Raw genomic sequence first — 17,990 nt, forward strand, 5'->3', positions numbered from 1 at the left:
ACAAATAATCTAAAATTAATTATATTTTTATTAATAATTATAAAAATAAATAATTTCATTTTTATGTCAATACACTAAATCTTTGAAACAATTAAACTTTAAAAATTTTATAAAACAAAAGAGTCTAACATCATCTTTTTTTAATGTTGCGTGTATATCCAAACTTGTATCTTTTTTAAATTCATTTTTTTTTATATTGTAATTTTGTTTTTACTAATAAAATTACAAACAATTTTTTTAAGTAAAAGAAAAACATAATATATTTATCACATTTAAATATATGACATATGAATAGTAGTTATAAATTAAAATCCATTTTACCATATAAATTAAAATATTGATTCTGTAACCATATTTAAACTTAGTTGATAGGAACATAAGAATATAATAGCTACAATATAGCAAGATTCTTAGCAATCAATATTCACCTACTTTACCATAGATATTATTAACTTCTAATAAACTTTGTTACAATACTAGAGGCCAATAACATAGCTTATCATTACCATATGCCTAAAACCCATAACTCATTAACCTTTTGATTTTAGATTTAATTTAAAAAATATTATAAAATAAAATTAGAATAAAATATTTTGATTTTAAAATGAGCTATCGTTTTTGGAAAGTGGTATTGATACGCCATGGTATTGGCCATAGTATTGTAACAAAGCATATTTGCAAGTTAATAATATGCATAGTAAAATGCAGATGCATATCCATGGTTAAGAATCTTATTATATTGTAAGTTAATTATAAGTATTAAGTTTTAATTTAAAAATATTATGAAATTAAATTAATTTAAAAAAAAATCTTTTTTTTTTAAATTAGATTTAATCTAATAAGTTTTAATTTAAAAAAAACTATTTTTTTATTTATTTATCAAATTTTAAATAAAATTAACTAAAAATATCTTCGAAAACCAACCATAACCAAAACATTTAAGAGTTCAAGCACAAAATATATATTTTCACAACCGCTGACATCTATTCTTATTTATTCGGGAGAACAATTTCTTAGAACATATTCAATGGAAAAAATCGAGTTGTTTTTAGTGAGATTTTTTGAAAGTTTTTCCGGTAGGTTTTCTGGTCTATTTTTTCTAAAATCGGGTAAGAATTTAGAGGAATCACAAGTTTGATGGGTAACCTTTGCACAATCTAAGTGCCCTCGGGTTTTTCAGGGTGCTGAATCAATATATACAGTAAAAAAACCAGTTTAAATAACACAAATCAAGATTTCATCTCAAATGTTTCCACCAAATTCCAATACCAAAAAGTCCAAAAATCACACTAAAAACAACTCCAAAAAAAAAAAATTCTCTCAGACAAATTACCACTCAGGGAAACATAGATTGCTAAAAATGAATCCTTCTATTCATAGTACACTTTCTTTTTTCTTCGCAACTCTTCAATCTTTGTAGTTTGAAGTAGGTGCTCATTTTAAAAGAAATGGCTAAGATACCAGCATATTTGGTTTTCCTTCTTCAAGACAATGAAGGAGATCAAAAATATATGTAGGCATGACTTCAAAACAATTAAGGAGATAAAAAATATATGCATGCATAAAGTCATGTCATGTTAGTATATCCCAATAATTGGATCTCTCTGCCAAAGCAAGAAAATGAGCGTGAGAACCACCATAAAATATCCAAATGTGGAATAAGTTTGACAGAGTTGTAGCTTATGAATTCAAACACAAAGAAGGAAATGATGCTTAGTGCCTGACAGTATGAAGGTCTTACGGATTTGTCATTACACTATGCAATGGTCTTACTATAAAAGATGGCTAAATTATGTGAAACCCTGTGATATTGTCAACAAAAATGATGAGTGATCAAGACTACAGAATTTTAGGTAATTTTGTCCATGAACACTTACCCCCACTTCTTTAGGCACCACATAGAGATGCCTCGAGCCTACTAGCTTGAAGAGGGAAAATGTCGAGGTCTCCAAAATAGTGTATGGTGAGGCGTTATTATAGAATGGATGTAAATCAATGTACATTTCCTGTTCCTCTACACTTATATTTATGTCCTCAATCTTGAGATCTCTTCCTGAACCTCATTTTTCAAAGTCACTAGAAGAAAACTTCTGTTTTATGTCTGCAGAAACAATAGTCTATGAAAGCTGAAGCTCTTTCCTCTTTAGCAAAACCAACAAATGTGACATAAGGATAAAGCCATACAAGACTGGTTTTCTTGATAGAGGTCCATCTATGACTGGTAAGCCATTGTGTTTAGTATTCATAAAAATCTGTACAATATTTCCAACTTTCTCTATTCCAGAAAAGGTTATCAGTGGACCTGTAACAACATAACAAGCAGTTAGGTTTCTCATATATGGTTCAGGATGACCTTCTAGGAATGGAAGCCTCTTCAAGTGCACCACTGCATCATACACGCTGATGTTGAAGCAATCAACCGTTGTCTTTGATATTAACAGAACCAACACAATAGAAGGAAGAAATGACAAGTTATTTGTTAACTCCAAAAGGATGACACACAATGAATTTATGAAACTATCATCCTCATTGAGCCCCCAAGCAAAGAGGGTGCACTAAGCATGGCACAAAGCCCCTCATCAATTCTAGTGAAGGAGGAAATCATCTCCCCAACAGAATGGCCATATGCAAAACCTATAAAAATTACTAGTATGAATAGACCCGATGGCAGCACAAGTCCATATGTGATCAGCCCCAATGTAAGCAATAAAAATAGTGACAAAGTAAACCATGAGGGATGATTGATGCAACTCCTTTTCTGTGGCAGAGTTGAATATTCTTTTAACAATACTGTCATTTATGTTGAAAATCAATCTTGCAAGGTCTTTGTAATAACCCTTTGGACAATGGAATCACTTGAAGTTTCCTTTGCTATCAGTGTTAAGACATTCTTCATTTAACATTGCCCCTACAGGACAAGGTGTGTGTTTTGCAAGCCATGGAAGTCCAAAAATGCAACAAGATATAAAGATGGATATAGCACAGGCAAGAAACATTTTGGATGTAGGCCCCTTCCTGTATCGATAACACATACCCATGCAATTCATGAACAGTCTGTGCACAAACTCAATGTATTTTTCAAAATCGAAACATGGTCTATGACTTTAAAAAAATCATAGTATCTAGATATACATACTGATTGATAAGGGAATACAGCCTCAGAGTCTTCACAAGAAGGTAGTTGTAGACAACTCCAACTACTCCTCCAATAACTCCAAGTATCACCACAGGAAGAAAATCTACTATTCGATATGTGATCGACACAACACTGACATCAAACATGATCAGGCCACCAATTCCAAAGAGGCCACAGTTTCTATTTTCACAATAATTTATGAATCCCATCAGCACCACAACAACCACTACTATGGTGAAAAATTTCCTCCAAAGAATAGCACTTGCCACCTGAAAAGGGCTTCAGAACCACCATATCTCACCATTTTTGTTTTGAAAGCATGCTTTCACTGATATCAAACCACAAACTACATGGCGATATCTTCTGTGCTATAAACCATAGTGTTTTTTTTTTTTTTTTCTTTTCTGAAGAAAGATTTGTACCTTCTATTTCATTAAATCTTAAAACAACTTACATAATATACACCATTCCCAAAGGAACTGTGGGCCATAGAACAAGCATCCGCTTATAGCCTATGGCCCTAAGCTAAAGGCTTAAACTACAAATTCCACAAAACTGCTAAGTCCACAAAATGCAAACAAATCAAACCATAAAATTTGGAGTCGGACCCGGTGATGAATTAGGGAAACCCCTAAATGGATTTCGGGTCCAGTAGGGGGGATAACTCTCGAGCATGTGGAGTGTGCGAAAGCCACCGATTTCCATCAAGACATGTAACCTACCTGGAAGATATTTTTTCCTGATCTATGCAATTATCCTTGACCGTCGATCCTCCATGCCAGATCCTACAGCAGAGGATAATATCGCACTGCCAAGTAGCCCGTCGGTTACTCACGTGATAGCCAACCTGGACCCACAAACAAGCTCGCTTGTTCATGACTGTAGATCTATCCTACATGATCCGACGACTGAGGATCATATCACACGGGCCTAACACACCGAAGAATAGCGCACGATGAGGGCGGTATTCCTTCCCCATACTATGCCACGTGTTGCTTGGTGAGTGGAATCGCTCCCAACTCCACAAAACCACTTCCTGCATGAAGGGTGTGTGATGGACACCAAACCACCTCCCAAGCTATATTGAAGCCACCGAAAGGAAAACGGGGGTATTCAGGCTGCCGGGAAAGCCATAAATCTGGCCCCTTTCAACAACCCTTCTCTGTGGTCGAATGAACCCGTGCATAATGAAAACCCATCTAGTTGGCCTACCATCCGCGGAACTGCATCTGCTCAGTAACTCCCATCTGACACTTATGTGAATGTACTATTGAGGGTTCAGGTGGCCAATAGTAACCTGCATCCCCAGAATGATCTTACTTTGGAGAAAATACTACATGAAGAAACCAAATCAACTAGACATCGCCCCTATGTCTTTGTTTGAAACACCATTATATCCTCGTCTGCTTGGTCATGACATTGCGTCTTTAATATATTCAGAGTCATCTTAGGCCAAATCAGCACAACCCTGCTTTTAGTACTGAGTACTCCTTGATTTTCCAATATGCTCGCCAATTTGTTAGTTGTTCTTCTCACATGGTTAAAACTCACAATGCGTAATCCACAGAGATGAAGCTGGATCCTATGAAAGACCTGGAGCAGTCTCCATTGTTTAGAGACTTTTTTCGGCTCTGTGCCATATCTTATTCTTTTGACCAAGTTTATGATTAACTCAGAGTCAGCTTTGACTATAACATTCTGGAGATTATCCTGCTTCAAAAATTCTAAACATTGCTCAAGAGCCATTAATTCCACCATATTGTTAGTGGCTCTTCCCAAATGGCAATGGAAAATGAAAAGGAGACTGCCATTTTCATCCCTTAGCACCCTTCCATAGCTAGCAATACCCAGGTTATCTTTGGAATCCCCATCAATGTTGAATTTCAAAATTCCCTCAAGGGGAGGATGCGAATGATCCTGTTTAGAATCCATCCTCAAAACCTTCCTGTCCAGACCCTGTGGAATAAGCCCCTGCATACCTAACTTAAGAAGTATCTATGATTCAACTTCTGAAGGTGGATTCTTAGGTAAAGTTCGCACTATGGTGCTTACCGTCTCCTTAAGTTGTCTTAAGATTTGCTCGAGAAGGCATTGGGATGAACTTTTTACATTCTTAAAGATTTTGTTCTTCCTTTCTTTCGAGACATTGATTAAGGTATTGATAATGCTTCCTTTGTCCCTGTCTGTCTGCTGGAAGATAGTGGCAAAAGTATTGCACAACCAAGAGGTGAAAATACAATTATTGAGAAGGTGCTCCATTGTTTCCTCTTGGGTTTCACATAGCTGGCATCTGGAAGGGCCCAAAACACCCCTCTTCCGAATGTTATCCCAAGTTAGAATTTTCCTATGATGCACCAACCACATGAAGAGTTTAATCTTCATCCATCCTTGATGTCTCCATATGTTCTACCAAACCCTATCCGATTCATTGGAATCCATCTCAAGGAGTATGTGTTTTGCCTCCTTGAGATTGAAGGTGCCTGCAGAATTGTTGCCCCATCTAAGTTGGTCTTGCCCCCTTGTCACTAATATTTCCCTGTGTTCCAACATTGTTAGAAGTGCCTCAGCTTTGGCTTTCAGTGGGCCATCTTCCCTGTAATCCATCTTCTTCCAGTTTCTCCATTTTCCTTCACTGTTGGTTTGATCCCAAAATCTTTTACCTTAAATAATATTTTGGTATATGTTTCTTTCTTGAGGTCTATAAGGTTCTCCCTTAACAGTGTAGGTTGTTGTTGCCATTTTTCCTCCCAAAACAAAGCAAGATCACCATCTCTGATTTCCCGGAAGCTGTTTTTTTGTACTAATCCTCTATTTCCCCAGGCCTTATTCCAAATATGTGAGCCCTTTATGATTCCAAAAATTCTTATTAGATCATTGTCTGCCGATTGCTAGCATATTTTTCTTTCTAGATTCTAGCCCACTATGCCTCTGGTTCTTTTACCCAACGCCACCATAATTTCACCCCTAAAACTTTACTCAGTGCTTTCGAATCATCCAGTCCAAGACCCCCATAATTTTTAGGTTTGCAAATCTTCTCCCAGGCTACCAAGGCCCATTTCTTTCTTTCCTCCCCCTTGCCCCAAAGAAAGTCTCTTTGAATGGTTCTAAAATGTTGCAGAACTCCTTTAGGAGTTGGAAGGGTTGATAGCATGAAGACAAGAATTGATTGGAGAACAAATTTTGTAAGCACTAACTGACCAGCCAAGTTTAAAGATCTAAAGGTCCATTTCCTAATTTTATCCTGCATCTTATTGATCACCAGCTCCTAGATGCCCTTGTGCAAAGGCTTATTAGTAAGAGGAACTCCCAAATATTTGGAGGGGAGGACATCCCTTTGAAAGCCTAGAATCCTGGAGATATTTTTCTGAATAACAATATTGGTATTAAAGAAAAAAATCTTAGATTTGGAGAGATTAACTTCCATACCTGTAACCATGGCAAAGTCAAACATGATATGCTTGTATGTTAAAGCTTCTTTGACGTGGCGATGCCCTGCAGCATAGTATCATCAACAAATTGTTGATGGGTCAAAGCCTGACCATTCTCTGAAAGTTGGAGGCCTTTGATATTACCAACTTCTTTGGCATGCTTGATATACCGACCCAGTCCTTCCATCATGAGGATGAAGAGAAAGGGTGAGAGCGGATCACCCTGCCTAAGGCCTCTGGAAGGAGTAAAGGTCTTGGAAGGAGAACCATTAACCAGAATTGAGAAGCTGGAAGAAGTTACCAAGGCCATGACCCATCTAACCCAGTTATGATCAAACCCAAAAGCAATAAGGACCTTCCTTATATAGGTCCAATTCAGCTTATCATAAGCTTTGGCTAGGTCCAATTGCATAATCATACCAGCCTTCCTATTTCTTATCAAAGAGTGCACCACCTCATGTGCTTGAATGATGTTATTGAGAATTTTTCTACCCTCCACATATCCAGATTGCTCCACAGAAACTAGAGTAGGAAGAAGTGGTTTGAGTCTGTTGGCAACAACCTTGGATATTATCTTATAAATCACACTGCACAAGGCTATGGGTCTAAACCTATTTGGAGTCTGGGCATTATCTTGTTTGGGGATCAGGGTGATGAAGGAAGTATTGAGTACCTTCAAAATAGTTCTATTCAACCTGGAATCTTCCACTATGTTCAGAATATCCTGTTTAACTATATTCCAACATGCTTTAAAGAAATCCACATTGAAACCATCAGGGCCTGGCACTTTACCATTCTGCATTTCTTTGATGACCTCACTAACCTCCTCTTCTGTCACTGGCCTATTGAGATTAAAATTATCCTCTCTTGTAACCAGTCTAGGAATATGCCCTATTAAATCCCTGATAAAATGCTCTCTGTCTGAAATAGTTTCTTGTGCTATTCCATGAAAGTGTTGAACTAGCACTTCTTCTATTTCTTCATGGGAATTATGAAGATGATTGCCCTCATCCTTGATCGAAGAGATTCTATTATGAGATCTGTTCGCTATGGTAGATCTATGGAAAAATCTGGTGTTACGCTCCCCTTCTTTCAGCCATTGAACTTTGGATTTTTGTCGCCAAAATATTTCCTCTTGTTGACATAAATTCTCCCATTCTTGATGGTGTTTGGTGACTTGGTCATTTCTATCTTTATCAAAGCCATCTGTGATAAGGGTTTGATTGAGTTCCTGCATTTTATCTTCCACAACTTTTTTTGCTGTAAAAATATTACCAAATTCATTCTTGTTCCAATCTTTAAGTCTGAGCTTGATGTGCCTAAGTCTTTTGTGTAGTAGGAACATACTTGTACCCTGAATATGCAGGTCTTCTGTCCACCATTTTGAAATGTTGTTGATGAAGTCCGGGTGGGTGAGCCAGATATTTTCAAATCTGAAAGGTCTGTTCTTAGGGGTACCAATGCCCTAAACCTCCAATTGAATAGGCCAATGGTCTGAGCCTCCAAAGGGTAGAATTATTGCTATCATTTCCTTGTTGGTGAGCATAAGATCCTCTGAGATTATGAATCTGTCTAACTTTGAGGCTACTTGAGACTCTCCTCCTCTTTTATTATTCCAAGTAAAGTGACCATTACTCATGTCAGTGTCAACAAGCTTCATATTATCTATAAAAGTTTGAAAAGCTGTAGAGTCTTTGCTTAAAGTTCTGGTTCCCCCTTTTTTCTCTGAAAGTGATTTGATCATGTTGAAGTCCCCACACAAGATCCATGGTACATCAACATGTTTGTATCTGAGCTCCATAAGAGAATCTAGAAACCTGAGTTTGTCATCCATCCTTTGAGGACCATACACATTCGTGACCAGATAGGTCTCCCTATCTCCCACCGGCTATATAACCACTAATAAATAATTTCTAGATGCCTCAGCATCTATTATACCAATCTTTTGGGGGTTCCAAAGAGTAAGTATGCCCCCTACTGTGTTATCTGCTTTAACTTCTAGAAACTCAAATCAATTGAGCCATTTTTTGTGAATTTCTTTTACCCTTTGAATGTAACATTTAGTTTCCTAGAAAAAGATCATATCCGGAGCTTCTTGTTTCATTCTATTACTAAGAATTCTTTGTTTTCTTTTGCTACCTAGACCTCTGATATTCCAATATGTAAACTTCATTATTAAAGATTCGTAAAGGAGTAGCTGGTTAGATCTTTCATCTTACCTGAATCTATCATTAGCTTTCCACATTCCATCAATAACTTGTTCTACTTTTTCCTACCTCTTTTCTTTCCTGGATTTCTGGGTGCTAGTCCTGGTGTGATTTTCATGGTTTTCACACCTTCGTTTCCTTGCCTTTCATTTTTTGTTTGTCTTTCCAGCCCTTTAGCCTGAGTTTTCCATAGGAACAGCTGTTGTACCCTATTGAACTCTTCTAGCGATAATGAGTCTACCCCACTCATGGTCCCCTATTTCAAGAACCATTCCAGATCTAAGTGTTCCTTGTCAAGAATCTCCTGCAATTCATGATCCTCCATTTCCATCTCACTCCGAGTCATTTCTTGGTCCATCTCCGGTTCTACATTGCTCAACATAGTCTCTTTCTGTTTGTTAATATCCTATGTTTGTATTGTGTCTTCCTCCTTCTCCTTCTCCTCTGGGCCTCCTTTCATTACCTGATCTACTTTTTTTATCTCTTCTTCTTCTTCGAGAACTTGGAACCTATTCAGATTAGTCTGTGGTCCTTCTGTTTGATGTTTCTTTGGCCCCCTCTTGCCCCCTTTTCCTCTATGTACTACTTTGTGAAAGCCTTCAGTATCTCTCATTGTGTTCACTTTACTTCTATTCTCTATTTTACTAAGAGGATAGTCTCTAAATAGGTGCCCATGCTCATGGCATTTCCGGCATCTGAAAGGAATATGTTCATAGTCTACTGTCTGCACCCATTATTCATCAAAAACTTCCAAAATGACCTCCTCTGGTAGATTTCCAGAGAGATCCATCTCCACACATATTCTTGTGAAGGAAGTGTACTTTCTCCTTTTGGTGGCCTCAAAAGATTTGACAAAATGCCCTAATTTGTTTCCTGTAGCAGATAACAATTCTGTTTGCCAGTAATCAAGAGGTAGCGAGTAGAGTCTTACCCAGACCGGGACAAAAGTGAATGTTTCTCTCTCAGGGACAAAATTCATCATCCACGGCCGCATGTAAAGGCCTGCTACTGCATAGAAGTAGGGCTCTCCTTCAAACACCCTGTCTTTGTCCTCAATATTTGTGAAGACTACAGTAAAGAAACCCTTAGACCCAAGATGTAGGTCAATGCTTCCTTTTGGTTTCCAGTTATATTTAATCCATGTCTGTAAAGCCTTCTTAGTGGGCCATAATACCATGAATTTACAAATGATAGCATATGTCTACCTATGGTCCCTATGTGCCTGCAGAGCAGGATCATTTAAAACTACTTTGGGTGTGACCTCGGCTTTGGGTTTACATGGCCCCTTTTGTGCTTTATTATTCGCTCCCTGTTCCTTGTCTTCTACCCCATTTTCCTTATTTTTGTTATTCTCCTTTATCTTGTTTAAATCTTGTTCCTCTTCCATATTCCTTATCCCTTCCCCTGAAGGACCTTTGACACTCTCTATTGGTTTCTTTCCTTGACTAGCCACTACCTGCCTATAGGAGGGAGTGGAGTTCCCTACTCTGCGCACTTCCATGGAAACTCCCGCGAATGCCTGCAAACCTAGCACTTCCAGGAAACTCCTGCCCGTTCCCCTGCAAGGATCCTTTGGATTTTTCAGATAATTATGGAACATTAATTGTTGAAGAATTTCGTGGTCATAAACCATAGTGTTTTTCACTATAGGCATAATCCATGGTTTGATACTACCTAAATGCAGGTCACATCCTTATCTGACATATGCAAAAGGTAAACCCTGATGTGTTGTAACTTGTAACTGGAATAAGGATGCTAAAGCATACATCCAACAATAACTTTAATAGCAAAGGGAATGTTCGCATACCATGTTGCTATTTCTTCTAGTGAAAACTATGTTACCAGAAATGGAACGGAAGCATTCGTTTCTGAAAAAAATGGAAATAAAATGAAACAGGTCAAAAAATGTCGTTTTGTATGGTCGTTTTTGTTTTTCAATACATGAAACAGGTTTCTTGAGAAATGAATGGTTTTTTGAAACGGTTTTCTGAGAAACGTTGTTCTGGTTCATTTGTAATGTTGGTCTCATTCCGATTGGATGTTGAGCCGAATAAAAAAAGAGAAAAGGTTGGTTTTCTGAGAAACATTGCCCTAGTTTGTTTGTAATCTTTGTCTCATTTGATTGGACATTGAGCTGAATTAAAAAAAAAAGGTTGGTTTTTTGGATAGTTTTCAGAGGTGGTTTCATGGTCTGTTGTACTTAGCTTAAAATTTCTTTAACAACATTGTCCATTTAGGGATTTTGTTTGTTAAAATTATATTATTTCGATGTGTTGCCTATTGTTATGTTTTTTTTATGTTTTAATTATTTTTCTTAATTTTTGTGTTGGTTCTATTTAAAAGTGGATTTAATGTAGAGTTTTTATAGTTTTATTGTATTTACTATTTAAAAATTATTTATACAAAACTATGAATTTAAATGTATAAGGTTACATTATATATTATTGTTATTATTATGAAGATTAATTACTATTATAATGGATTAATGATAAAGTTTTGAAAGTTTAATGGTAATTTTTTTAGGTTGTCTTCAAACATTAGTTGTAGCATTTATGGTTCTCAACCCTTCCACTTTTTCTATGGAAAATGCCAGTGGAGGGAGCAACACTCTTTCCTATAGCAAGATAGTTGTAGGTAGTAATAGTTCTAAACAACCCTCTACTTTTGGCTCTATTCCCAATGGAGATCAATTCAATCTTCACCATCCTATTACCCAACTAGGGAAACTACAACCTAGTAGTTGCTTGCCAAATACTACAATATAGCCCAAATTTAAGGTCCGCTAAAGTCATATGGGAGCATATACACGTGATAAGTGAGATCATGTACTCATCTGGAAATTTCTAGGGATATGGCCTTCAAAAAAATCCCACTCCCACTAAGTCCAAATCAAGTGGAAATGGAAAGGCCAAATCAAGCTTGAGTTCAATGCCAAAGGTTTCTTCACTGTTAGAGGATCAAACATGGGTATTTGAGAATGACCCATGTAAGCAACACAATCTTTGTTTCTCACTATGAATATTCAAGAATGGCCTATGTGAGCAACGAAAGCCTATAAGAAACTACCTATGAACCACATTATTGGAGAATGCGGATGATGTATGCTTTGTTTTATGTTTTTCACATTTTTGTTGTTTTTTTTCTCTCCTCGTTTCTTGAATGCGAAACCTCCAAACTTCGTTTCTCATCCCATTGTCATTCCTCGTTTCTCGTTTCTAGTAACATAGAGTGCAAAAAGTACACCACCAATAGGTGCATGGAAAGCTATAGCCACCCCGACAACAGCACCACAGGTAATGAGTTCACGCCTATCTCTGTCATTCTTGAAATAATCCAGCCATCTCCATGTTAGATAACACTACAACACAAAGGGTGGTTTTAAGACAATAGTTAAGACAATTTTTTAGTAAATTGTCTTAACTTGACACAAAAGAAAAATTTTGTATTGTATTAAATATTGTCTTTAAGAGGGTGTCTCAAATCAAATTGTCTTAAAAATAATTGTCTTAAAATATTATCTCTATAAAGACAATATATAACACAAACCTTTTTGTCTCCCTAGAGACAAATTCATTTTCATTTTTGTCTCTCCAGAGACAACAGTTGGGATTAAAGACATATTTTCTTTAAGGAGACAATGTCTTTAATCCTAACTATTGTCTTTCTAGAGACAACAAAAAATTACATTCAAAGACAATACAACATCACTTTTGTCTCTTTAGAGACAATATAAAATAATGAATCTAGAAAAATATCTCACCATTGAAATAAACCAACATTAAAAGTATTTAATTAAAAATAAACTACAATATCATTGATTAATTCATATTAGGACACAATGGAATCGAACCACCAACCTCCTGCTTATAAAGCAGGTACTCTTCCATTGAGCTAGCATCCTTTAAAGATTCACAATAAAAATGGAAATAAAAATAATAGCTATTAAAAACAATTTGGTTAAACAAAATAATAATACAATTAAAATTCACTTAGAGGAAAATTCAACTCAAAAATAACCACCTAAGAAAAAATTAAGAAATTAATAAAATAATGTCATGTAGACAATTTTTTAATATTTCATTTTTATTATTTTACTTTTACCAAAATTACCCAAATAAATGTCACTTTTATCAAAATAACTCTATACATATTTTATATTTAAATTAGTTTATTAACACAAGATTTAATAAAATTTGGTAATTCAAAATTTAATATATTGTTTCAAATTTATTATATAAATTCCTAAATATAAGGGACAAATCTATCATATAAATTCCTAAATATAAGGAATGAATTTAGTCATTGATAAAAAATGATTAAAATTAGTAACATTTGTTTTAACAATATTTCTTTTTTTAATATAAAAACAAATATGCACAAAAAATAACATCATCAAATAAATTTTTCCAAATATTTGAATTGAAAATATTTTATTATCAAAAATTGCTTGTCTTTTCACATTTTTTAACTAATAGCTAATAAACAAGTTAATTTTTTTTAAGATAGTCATCACAAACCCTCTCCCCAGTTTTTGCCATATGTAATGAGGCTAATTGAGATTCCTTTTGTGGTGCAATATGAGGGTCTCTTACATTATATAACCATTTATATTAATATATATTTATATCATGTTATATATATAATTTTCAATTATTATTATTATTGAGAATAAGTTTACATGATTAAAACAACAATTAAGTTTTACAAATAATAATACTTATCTAAATTAATAATAATTCAATCCTAATTTCCATTGCCTGCTAGAGGGTCCCTTTGAAATTTTCTCATATTCCTTTGATTCTGGTTCAAAATTCCTTGAAAAGAGATAAATCTCGAAAAAAAAAAATTAAAATGAAAAGTGGTAAATCTCTTTAAACAAATCTCGTATTCCTCTCATTCTGGTTCAAATTTCATTGCTTCCTCCATGTAGAATAGCGACGTGTCATAGAATATAGCCAAGTGTCGTAGAATCACCTGTACTTTGAAAATTATAAAGTGAGAGAAGCATCATAAATTTTGAAATCTTAAAAAACAGTGAAAAGTTGTAAATCTTGAAAACAAATCTTAAAATGAAAAGTGGTAAATCTCTTAAAAATAATTTCTCATATTCCTCTAATTCTAGTTCAAAATTCCTTGCTTCCTCCGTGTAGAATCCAGAATAGCCCAGTGCCCTAGAATCACCTATAATTTGAAAATTATAAAGTGAGAGAAGCATCATAAATTTTGAAATCTTAAAAAATAGTGAAAAGTAGTAAATCTTGAAAAAAAATCTTAAAATGAAAAGCCGTAAATCTCTTAAAAAATTTATCTCATATTCCTTCGATTCTAGTTCAAAATTCCTTGCTTCCTCTGTATAGAATCTAGAATAGCCAAGTGCTTTGAAAATTATAAAGTGAGAGAAGAATCATAAATTTTGAAATCTTAAAAAACCTTGAAAAGGGGTAAAATCTTGAAAAAGCAATGGAAATGGAAGTTTTTGAAAAAGACAAATATTTAAAATTTTAAAAATATTGCTAATTTTATGAATTATGTTTCTAAATATTTGTGGATAGAAAAATATATTATTAATATTATATAAAATATTATATTATTAATAAATTTCTAAAACATAAAAAGAAAGAAAGAAAGAGTATCAAAATTAAATGTAAAATCTCAATAAATGGAAATGGAAAGTGGTAGTTTTCTGAAAAAAAGATAATATTTAAAATATTTCTAATTTTACGAATTATGTTTCTAAATGTTTGTGCATATAAAAATATATTATTAATATTAGATGAGTTAAAAATTTAATTTTTTTTCTTTAATTAATAATCAACCCATGATTTACCCTTTCTTAAATATTAATTTTATTTCATAAATATTTAAAATTTTAAAAATATTACTAATTTTATGAATTATGGTTCTAAATATTTATGGATAGAAAAATATATTATTAATATTATATAAAATATTATATTATTAATAAATTTCTAAAACATAAAAAGAAAGAAAGAAAGAGTATCAAAATTAAATGTAAAATCTCAATAAATGGAAATGGAAAGTGGTAGTTTTCTTAAACGAAAAAAGATAATATTTAAAATATTTCTAATTTTATGAATTATGTTTCTAAATGTTTGTGCATAGAAAAATATATTATTAATATTAGATGAGTTAGAAATTTTAATTTTTTTCTCTAATTAATAATCAACCCATGATTTACTCTTCCTTAAATATTAATTTTATTTTTAATATTTAATATAGTTTTATGTCATTTCGGCACCATTCATGTTTAAGGTAGGTAAACCATATTATTAAAAAAATTCACCTATACCCAAATTAGATAATTAAAATTTTCCATGTCATATTAGGTACCTATATCTCTTTTTAATTTTAAAAGATTTTGATTGGATTACATATTATGACATGGAAATTCAATGTTAAGTTTTTAAAATCAAATTTCCTCTAATGAAAATAAAATATCAATAACTCACAATTTTGATTAATTTTAGTTCATTTATAATTACAATACAATTTTGAATTAAATAGTTAAAATAAAAATACATCCAAATTAAAATCACAACTGAAATTATATCAAAATCACTCTCAAAATAAATTTAAAAAAAATCACTTTACAAAGTTGTCACAAATCTTAGTAAATTGAAAATGATACTTTTGAATGGAATGGTTGAAAATGCAATAGCTAGATTTACATTAAAGTCGGACCCAAAATAACAAAACAATAAAAGCCCTTGCAACACAAATATGCCAATAACTTTGCAATTTTGAGAGATTTTAAATCTCATAATTTCAGTGTATCTTTTTGATCCAGGTGGATATTGGTGGCCACCCACTAATTCCACTTGGATCCCCTCTAGTGCTTCTTTCAGTTTTTTCATTTTCCTTAATTATAGCACAATTTACTATTTTTAGCAGTTTTTCGATCCTAAATTTCTGGAGTCGTTTTGAGGCCCTAAACGACGTTTTTTTGGGAAATCTACTGCTAGCCATTTTTTTTGTCTAAAAATTGTCTTTTCCGTTGTAGTCCTCGGAGAGATCTTTCCAACGGGCTGTCATGCACGTCAAACGGAGATAGTACAACCAATTTGCGACCCCGGGAAGTTGATGTACCAACTTACCCAAAAACGAGGCCCACAATTTGGCGTTTCATCTTCTAGGGTTAGGTTTTGGAATGTGAAGGGTTTTCCATTGTTTCTCAACAATAAATAGGCCTTCGAGCCTCAATGTAAGACAGTTCAGAGGCATGTAGCCACACATCTCTTCTCAGAGATAAGCTACCATCGCCCTAGCTGGTTTATTTTCATTTCTGGTTATAAGCATATTTCAATATTTTCCATTAATGAAATGAAGTATTATTTCCGCTGCATCTTTGTGTATTTGGTTATCTCAGTAATTTTTTGCGTTCCTATTTAAGTCTAGACCAGTGGTATCAGAGCGGTCTGCTTTTTTCTCTGTTTTTCTTTGAATGTCCCCAACGAGGTCGAGATATAAGGAGTTAGGGCTTGAGCTGGTCGAACCTTTGCAAGACCAGCCTCGCAAATCTTGACGGCCTCCCATGGCGGATGAGAAGAAAGACGAGGGAGTAGGAGATCCTATCAAAATCTTGCTCGAAGAAGCCCTCGAGCGACAACGGAACGCGATGATGGACAACTTTGCCCAAATCCTTCAGTGGCTACCCAAAAGTGACGCATCAGCTTCCAGTAGCTACTCTGGAAACGCCACGCCCTTTAAGGCACAAGTTAATTTTGAAATCCCCATATTTGAGGGTCAAATAGATGCAGATGTCGTAGATAAATGGTTAAATCTGCTAGAGGTTTATTTTTCTGTTCATGAATTTTCGAGTCGGGAAAAGATTGTTTTCGCTCTTCTCAAAGCAGCCCCCCACGTCAAGGACTGGTGGGAAACCTACTGCGAGCAGAAGGATGAAACTACAGGCTCGCTATTTTCAGCCACACCCACCTGGAATTCATTCCGGGATGCCATTAAGGAGCAATACTAGCCTGTTGGAAGCTATGAGGACGAATACATAAAGTGGACCACGCTGCGGCAGGGAAGGGATCAAGGTGTGCCAGAGTTCACCAATCTTTTCCATACCCTTCACACGAAGTTGGGTATCAAGGATTCGGAGCAGCATTTGATACTCAAATACCGCGGCTGCCTACACAAGTACATCCAGGAAGAAATGGAATTCCTGAACATCTCATCGCTCCGCATAGCATACTGATATGCCGTCAAGATTGAGCAGAAGTTTAAACAAAAGAAGCGAGACTTTGGATCTGCAAATCCAAAGCAAGGGAAAGGTGCCCCTTAACCACAGAACAAGGGACAAAGCCAAGGCGTGGCAGCCCAAGACAACCCGCCAAAGCTACAAGCAAAGAACAGTGCCGCAAAGCCGAAAAAGGACACGGGAAAATGGTGTGAGTTCCATGAGAGCTCCACTCACAACACAAGTGAGTGTCGGGCCAAGCAGTCACTGGTGGCTGAACTAAAGGTTTCAGAATCAGATGCATGTTCCGACTCCGAGTCAGAACCCAACAAGGGGAATGACAAAGGGAAGCAGATCATTGATGCGGATCCCAACTCCACTGTTGCTACTGCCAAGATCCAGAAAAATGAACCCGAAGATCCAGAGGAGGAGGAGCGTCTCTTCCACTCCCAGATGTGGGTAAGGGGCTCCCCACTACAGTTCATTGTCGATAGCGGGAGCCAAAAGAACCTCATTTCGGTAGAGGTCATGAAGTGGTTGGGCTTACCGACCACAGCACATCCACAACCGTACACCATCGGGTGGCTGCACCAAGGACGGGATCTTCGCGTGAGCCAACAGTGTCTCATTCCATACAACATCAAGCCCTTCACAGATGAGGTATTGTGTGAAATTGCTCCGCTTGAAGTTTGTGATGTATTATTAGGACAACCATACTTGTGGAAGCGACATGCTGTGTATGAATCAAGGCCCCGTGCTGTTATTATTACTTTGGGAAATCAGTTGTACATGATACCAGAGGTAGCACCGTCTGCTGCCATCTCTTTGATTACTGCAAAACAATGCAGTAAGCTCATTTCCAAAACTGGAAAATTTGTTTTCATAATGATACACCCTCAAGGAAAGAAGAAGACGGTGGCCACAACATCCAGACAGGGCCCCTCTGCACGACAACTACAGATGGACAAGGTCGTGGAGGAGTACAAGGACATCTTCACCTCCCCCATAGGGGTTCC

At 35.4% G+C, this 17,990-nt stretch overlaps 1 pseudogene; it reads right to left on the reverse strand.

Moving 5' to 3' along the window:
- Window positions 1-2,117: 2,117 nt before the first annotated feature.
- LOC149264310 (chloride channel protein CLC-c-like) overlaps window positions 2,118-17,990 on the reverse strand; it is a 51,977-nt pseudogene continuing 36,104 nt past the window's right edge.

The sequence above is a fragment of the Pinus tabuliformis genome, chromosome 6 (assembly GCF_031772625.1).
Source record: "Pinus tabuliformis cultivar Carrire ecotype Pingquan chromosome 6, CPIR1, whole genome shotgun sequence".
In the NCBI taxonomy this organism is placed as follows: domain Eukaryota; kingdom Viridiplantae; phylum Streptophyta; class Pinopsida; order Pinales; family Pinaceae; genus Pinus; species Pinus tabuliformis.